This window comes from Haliotis cracherodii, unplaced genomic scaffold (genome assembly GCF_022045235.1).
Source record: "Haliotis cracherodii isolate W230 unplaced genomic scaffold, xgHalCrac1.p SCAF_17, whole genome shotgun sequence".
Classification (NCBI taxonomy): domain Eukaryota; kingdom Metazoa; phylum Mollusca; class Gastropoda; order Lepetellida; family Haliotidae; genus Haliotis; species Haliotis cracherodii.
The window spans coordinates 4382271-4390439 of record NW_027266272.1 but is presented as its reverse complement, the minus strand read 5'-3'; positions in this window follow the sequence as shown (position 1 = coordinate 4390439).

Below are 8169 nucleotides of genomic sequence, written 5' to 3'. Positions count from 1 at the left end.
TGGTCTGGTTCAGTTCTTCAGCATAACGTGTGAGGAAAGGCTAAACTGACACACGACTTTGACGTCGATCGTTTTTTTCAAACCAACAAGCACGTGTAAGGTGCTGACAAAACCATGGAACATAATCAGGGCGAATCTGGTACTTGTACCTGCGATCATCGGACACCGGCAGACATGGAACACACTCAACATCAGTGACGTGTAGTGCTTTAAACCCCTGGGCCACCCTTGCTCCGGTCTCCACAAGAACACACTATGGTCTTGCTGTCCAACTTGAGTCCAACAAGAGCTGCTGTAATAAAATAATATTGCAGAAATACAAAATATTAACATTTTCAACAGTTACTAAACAATGTTACATGAAAACATTCAACACACACTGCATTTTTAGCATGACCCATGCACCTAACTGTGTTCTGCTTGTGGTGAAAGTAGTAAATTGTCCATATCTTTAACCACCTGGTCGCCCGATAGTCCGGAAATATCAATACTTAATGTAATTGTTTCCAGTGTTTAGTACGAAATCACTCTTAGCAACTAGCATTGTTACTTTGAAGCAATGTACGTTTAGGATTTACAGAAAAGTAGCGAAAAGAAAGGTAATCCTGTGACTCAAGATATGACATTCAAGAAATGTTTATACTTGCATGGTATCAAGTAGGCATTGGTTAAATACTTTCCTAAATACAGATTTGAACAGTTCCGGTTAAGTTGTGCCAATCTTATGCTAGAGACACCCGGAAGTCTAAAGGTAGTGTAATGTTCAGTGCCACTGTAACTACACATAGTATATTTCGGGTATCAAATATCATTCGTTAGTCTGATCCTGACTGCCAGTCGTAAACAATTCTGTATATTTCGGGTATCAAATATCCCCGTTACTCTTATCCTGACTGCCAGTCGTAAAAAATCCTGTATATTTCGGGTATCAAATATCACCCGTTACTCTTATCCTGACTGCCAGTCGTAAAAAATCCTGTATATTTCGGGTATCAAATATCCCTGTTACTCTTATACTGACTGCCAGTCGTAAAAAATCCTGTATATTTCGGGTATCAAATATCACGGCTACTCTTATCCTTACTGCCAGTCAGAATGAATCTTGTATATTTCGGGTATCAAATATCCCCAATACTCTTATCCTGACTGCCAGTCAGAATGAATCTTGAATATTTCGGGCATCAAATACCACCCGTTACTTTGATCCTGACTGCCAGTCGTGATCAATCAGGAATATTTCGGGCATCAAATACCACCCGTTACTTTGATCCTGACTGCCAGTCGTGATCAATCAGGAATATTTCGGGTATCAAATACCACCTGTTACTTTGATCCTGACTGTCAGTCGTAATAAATCCCGTATATTTCGGGTAGCCAAGCCGTTAATGTTGGATTTCATTGCGAAAAAATCCTGTATATTTCGGGTACCAAATATCCCCGTTACTCTTATCCTGACTGCCAGTCGTAAACAATTCTGCATATTTCGGGTATCAAATATCACCCGTTACTCTTATCCTGACTGCCAGTCGTAAAAAATCCTGTATATTTCGGGTATCAAATATCCCCGTTACTCTTATCCTGACTGCCAGTCGTAAACAATTCTGCATATTTCGGGTATCAAATATCACCCGTTACTCTTATCCTGACTGCCAGTCGTAAAAAATCCTGTATATTTCGGGTATCAAATATCCCTGTTACTATTATACTGACTGCCAGTCGTAAACAATCCTGTATATTTCGGGTATCAAATATCACCCGTTACTTTGATCCTGACTGCCAGTCATGATCAATCAGGAATATTTCGGGTATCAAATACCACCCGTTACTTTGATCCTGACTGCCAGTCAGAATGAATCTTGAATATTTCGGGCATCAAATACCACCTGTTACTTTGATCCTGACTGCCAGTCGTAATAAATCCTGTATATTTCGGGTAGCCAAGCCGTTAATGTTGGATTTCATTGCGAAAAAATCCTGTATATTTCGGGTATCAAATATCCCCGTTACTCTTATCCTGACTCCCAGTCGAAAAAAATCCTGTATATTTCGGGTATCAAATATCCCCGTTACTCTTATCCTGACTGCCAGTCGTAAACAATTCTGCATATTTCGGGTATCAAATATCACCCGTTACTCTTATCCTGACTGCCAGTCGTAAAAAATCCTGTATATTTCGGGTATCAAATATCCCTGTTACTATTATACTGACTGCCAGTCGTAAACAATCCTGTATATTTCGGGTATCAAATATCACCCGTTACTTTGATCCTGACTGCCAGTCATGATCAATCAGGAATATTTCGGGTATCAAATACCACCCGTTACTTTGATCCTGACTGCCAGTCAGAATGAATCTTGAATATTTCGGGCATCAAATACCACCCGTTACTTTGATCCTGACTGCCAGTCGTGATCAATCAGGAATATTTCGGGTATCAAATACCACCTGTTACTTTGATCCTGACTGCCAGTCGTAATAAATCCTCTATATTTCGGGTAGCCAAGCCGTTAATGTTGGATTTCATTGCGAAAAAATCCTGTATATTTCGGGTATCAAATATTCCCGTTACTCTTATCCTGACTCCCAGTCGAAAAAAATCCTTTATATTTCGGGTATCAAATATCCCCGTTACTCTTATCCTGACTGCCAGTCGTAAACAATTCTGCATATTTCGGGTATCAAATATCACCCGTTACTCTTATCCTGACTGCCAGTCGTAAAAAATCCTGTATATTTCGGGTATCAAATATCCCTGTTACTCTTATACTGACTGCCAGTCGTAAACAATCCTGTATATTTCGGGTATCAAATATCACGGCTACTCTTATCCTGACTGCCAGTCAGAATGAATCTTGAATATTTCGGGCATCAAATACCACCCGTTACTTTGATCCTGACTGCCAGTCGTGATCAATCAGGAATATTTCGGGTATCAAATACCACCCGTTACTTTGATCCTGACTGCCAGTCGTGATCAATCAGGAATATTTCGGGTATCAAATACCACCCGTTACTTTGATCCTGACTGCCAGTCGTGATCCATCAGGAATATTTCGGGTATCAAATACCACCCGTTACTTTGATCCTGACTGCCAGTCGTAATAAATCATGTATTTTTCTGGTAGCCAAGCCGTTATAGCAGTCGTGTAGCATATGGGATTTCATTGCGAACATGGACAAAATGAGTAAAACACGTTTCTGTTGCCCCCGTCCTGATAATACATTATTGCTAAAAGCAGCGTAAAACCGTACTCACAATGAGTTATTAACGCTATGTCACATTTTCAATAAATATGATGGCGAACTTTTTAATATTCACAATGTGGATAAGCGTGATATTCACATATTTATGTGAACAGCACACACTGATTGTTTAACCGTAAATATAGCTTACGTAATGCCACGGTTTGCCGTGGTTGTGTTGCAGGTATGACCGACATTTGGTTGAATTTCTTTCGTTGTATTGACATCGATCTGAGCATCCCACCTTTTTTGCATAAAATGTCGTATATATATATTTTGATTATGGGTTTAAAATCACTGTGCCGCGCAGAACGAGAGACTGTGGCTGGAGAGAGCTCGGCTGCAGCAGAGGCTTTACAGGGACCTGCAAATAGAAGATGGGGATGAGAAAGTTAGCAAACACACATTATTGAGTGTTTCGTGAATGTTTGCAGTGATTGGCTGAGAAGATGTTAGAACCATCGAAACTAATTTAACTCTTTCAAAACGACACATAGGACAATTTAGGCATACGGACGGTGTTTTACACTACTATCTTTTGATCTGATATCCCCAGTGATGAACACTGATGAAGACTGGACAAGCGACAAGGTTCATTTTCATTACCATAAGAAGTAACTGCAGATACAATCTAGTGACATATGTATACATGCATTACATTTCTACCTACATGGTAGGTAGATTATGACTATATGTGTATACAATGAACTCTCGTTAGCCCGGACCCCGTTAGTTCCCCTAAACCATCAAAGTTGGGAACGTCAGCATGCAAGTAATGGGCATACATACCCAGGATTCGTTAATCCGGACATTTATTGATCCGGACGATTTCACTCAGAACGTAGTGTCCGGATTAAAGAGGTTTCAGTGTATATGCACACATCCGACCTAAACATTTCCCAATTGCCGTAAATACATAGAGATGTAAAACTGTAGCTAAAAATAAGATACAAATATTTTAAGCAATCCAAATTTCTTTCTTTGAAATTCAAGTATTGCCTGCTGCGAAAACAATAACGATGTTGTTCACTTATTGCATTTGAATGATATACCTTATTAGGGTAGATTTGGTTTGATTTAAAAATGTTTTATTTACACAGAGTAAGAAAGTTTTGGTACAAGTTATATCAACTTAAACCGTTCACTTGTGGGATAAAATCCATTTGTCCTCATAAGGGGGTCGCCTAAGGACAACGTCCAACGCCTCCGAAAGATGAACTCTTCACACATACACGCGCCATTAAAACCCCTTTCTCTTTGTCTCATAAATATGTGCCATCATAAAGAGATTATCACTAGATACCTTGTCATTGTGACCTTGTAATACACCCTGAATGTCATTTGCATCAAAAGCTAAAAAGGACTGGATGTTGAGGTGGAATCTCTATAAATATAAAGGAAGGCTGCTTCTTTCCATTAACCATCCTGACTCTCACACAGAACGGTTCTGTTCGCAACTTTCTTGCTTCAACCATGAATTCATCGATTTTGATTGTTGTCCTTGTCGCCGTCTTTGCTGCAACAGCGTCAGCTCAAGGTAAATATATATTAGCATTTAAGGTTGTATTACTATACGGCTGTAAAATGCATGGGAGTGTGTGCTGCAATGTCATTGCGTATGAATACTTATTCTTGATGCGTAACCTTTTTCAACGACAACGTACCATTCTGTTTGGTACAATACCACACTAATACTACATTAAGTTTAATTAATATTTGTAAGAAGAACTTCGATGTAGATAAACAGAAGGTCATGAAATTCATTTTATCATGACGCCAAACCATTGCAGAGTGACGTCATTGAACTGCGACAGTTCACGTAGGGAGGGAGCGCTACGGAAAAATACTGATAACTTCTGTATTATACAATGCCCCAATAAACAGAATGTGTTTAGATTTGCGGGTTTCATTGAGTTTTCATGCATAATGTTTATTTCCTAATTTTCAATGTCAGTGACTTGTAAAGTTTAAGATATGTGAAAGGAGCATTTAACCACACTCACACACGCTACATTACATGTATATCATATTGACGAGTCCTAGCACAGCTGAAATACTGCTGATATGACTTTAAATTTTAACTCACTCACTCATGTTAACTTTGACGTAATTAACCATGTGGTACTGGCTGGTGTTTCTGTATGGCTGTTTCTGTCAATTATGTCAATTAGTTCCTGTTTAACCTAGGACATTGTGGTGGCAGAGTGGTATCGGTCCTTCAACTGCAAGTTCCGGGTTCAAATCTCCCATTATGATCCCTGGTCTATCGTCACAATACCAGTGTTGTGGATTTAATCAAGGACCATAACGCCTCCAGCTGACATGACATTGAGTTTTCCTCACACTCATCCTGCTGTGATTTATCTGAATTTCCAAACAACGTGAAACCATACCACTCACTCACTGCATGAACTTCTGTTACAGGTCGTCACTATATGGCTGAAATATTGCCGATGTGACGTAAAGCAATAACTCACTCACTCACTCTGTTACAGGACTTGGAGCACTGCTGGCCTTGAGTGGAGGTTTGGGTGGTGCGGGTAGCCCGTTTGGTGGCGCAGGTGGTGCAGGTGGCGCAGGTGGCGCTGGCGGGATGGGAGGACTGTTTGGCAATTCAGGTAATCATGGGGGTTGTACATAGAAGCAATAGAACGATTCTCAAAGACAGGAAGAGCTGAAGTAACACATGACAATAGAATGTCTTCTGCACATGGCGCCTAACACAGCAAAACTAACAACCTGTGTTTAGTATACAATGGCGCTAAAATTAGCACGATACTGAAAACCTCGTTTTAGGATTAAGCCGAGCTTGGATTGTGCGCTCGTTGACTACCTCTAAATTTAGCAATTACATTTGTACAGGAGTACTGCATGACAGAACAGTCCAGTTCCCATCTAACATCGATGGGCGTGATATATTCATCTAGAAAAAGTACTTCCCCACCACTTCATTATTATTATATATCAAGAACTTGCAACTATCCATCCATGATGACATTAACTTTATTTCGATGAAGGGCTAAGCCACCTGTTACTAGGTCCCATCACGTGACTTCCAGGATAGAAAAGCAATTGAAAAGAGTATCGACACAGCTACCATCATGTCGTTAGCTCATCGCCTTCGCTTTCTATATGTGTATTTCATATTGTACTAAAAAAAACAACAAATAATTTTATATATTTTAACGTATCGTGTTCACTTTGTATCTGACAGGTCTCAGCCAACAGCTGCTTCAATGCCGACTCCTGAGCCGAATCTTCCCGATGGAAATGTGAAGGTTTCCGTGGGAATTCTGGAACTACTACAATGGCAATCATTCATCATAAATTGCCAAACATGTAAAATTGATTAAATATTTATCAATAAACAAGGTATTCGATAACAACTAGTGTGTTTGCTCTTTATTCTCTTTTATGGGGAGTACAGGTTAGAAGTGATTCCCAACAACTATGCCTGCCGTACGAGAAGGCTCAATAGATCGGGTTTACATGGCTTGGTAGACTGCGTATCTTGGAAAACCGACGGCGTGAATGCTGTTCATTGTATCTGGTCTGGTGCAGTTCTTCAGCATAATGTGGGAGGAAAGGCTAAACTGACAAGTGTCTTAGTAACGTTTACCGCTTTGGTGAAACCCATGCAACATAATCAGGTCGAATCTGGTATTCGAACACCCGGCCATTGGTTACTGACATGGGACGCAAACCTGCAAGGGACTGCACCGCATTAGACACTGGCCCTCCAATGTCCCCTTCTCTCTTTAGAGCGAGGGCTGCGGGGCCTGGTGGTTAAAGCGTTCGCTCGTCACGCCGGAGAGTGAGTGAGTTGGGTTTAACGCCGCTTTTAACATTATTCCAGTTATATCACGACGTGTCAGCTTGATGTGGGAGGAAAGCCCGAAGTGACGCAGGTCTCAGACGTTTACCATTTTGGTGAAACCCATGAGCACGGGTATGGTGCTGACAAACCTAGAAACATAATCGGGGCGAACTGGGATTCGAACCCACAATCATAGGTTTCTGGCGTGTCCAAGGGACGCAACTCTGCACAGCGAATCGCGGCGCCTTAGAAGACTGGGCCACTCGTGACCCGTCACGCCGAAAACCTGGGTACATTGTGTAAGGCCAATTTTTGGTGTCTCCCGCCCCGATCTAGATGGAATATGACGGCGTAAAACCATACACAGTCTCTCTCTCTAGTGAAAAGCTCTGTTATATTCTGCCACCTTGCTGTTATGCCTGATCTGAATATATCTCCAGTGAGGAACCCCTCACAGCACTGTCGTTATGTAGAATCAAGAAGGTTGCCCAATGAAACTGGACCCACGTGAAATCTGGTGATTCTACTTTTATTGATACCAGTGTGGTTCACGTTCACGCGAATACGTTCCCAGGTTTACTTAACGAAGATTAAAGATTTTTTCAGTTATATCATACATTTGTCAGCCCAAAGTGGCACGTGTGGCGATTTACCACTTACCTAGGACCATAACTGGTGCGACCTGGGATTCGAACCTACGCCAATTGGACACTGTAAGACATTGGGCACAGTTTTCTTCACTGACGTGTAGTGCTTCAAACCAGTGAACCACCCGTTCTCCGGTCTCCATAAGAACACACCACAGCCATGCTGTCCAACTTGAGTCAAACCAGTATTCACATGGTTTAGCCATGTTCGAAACAAGAAAGGGGGCGGTAGGGTAGCCTAGTGGTTAAAGCGTTCGCTCGTCATGCCGAAGACCCGGGTTCGATTCCCGACATGGGTACAATGTGTGAAGCCCATTTCTGGTGTCCCCCGCCGTGATATTGCTGGAATATTTCTAAAAGCGGCGTAAAACCATACTCACTCACTCACTCACTCACTCACTCACTCACTGGAAACAAGAAAACGGTGGAAATACAAAACATGTGACTTCATCAGCGACTAA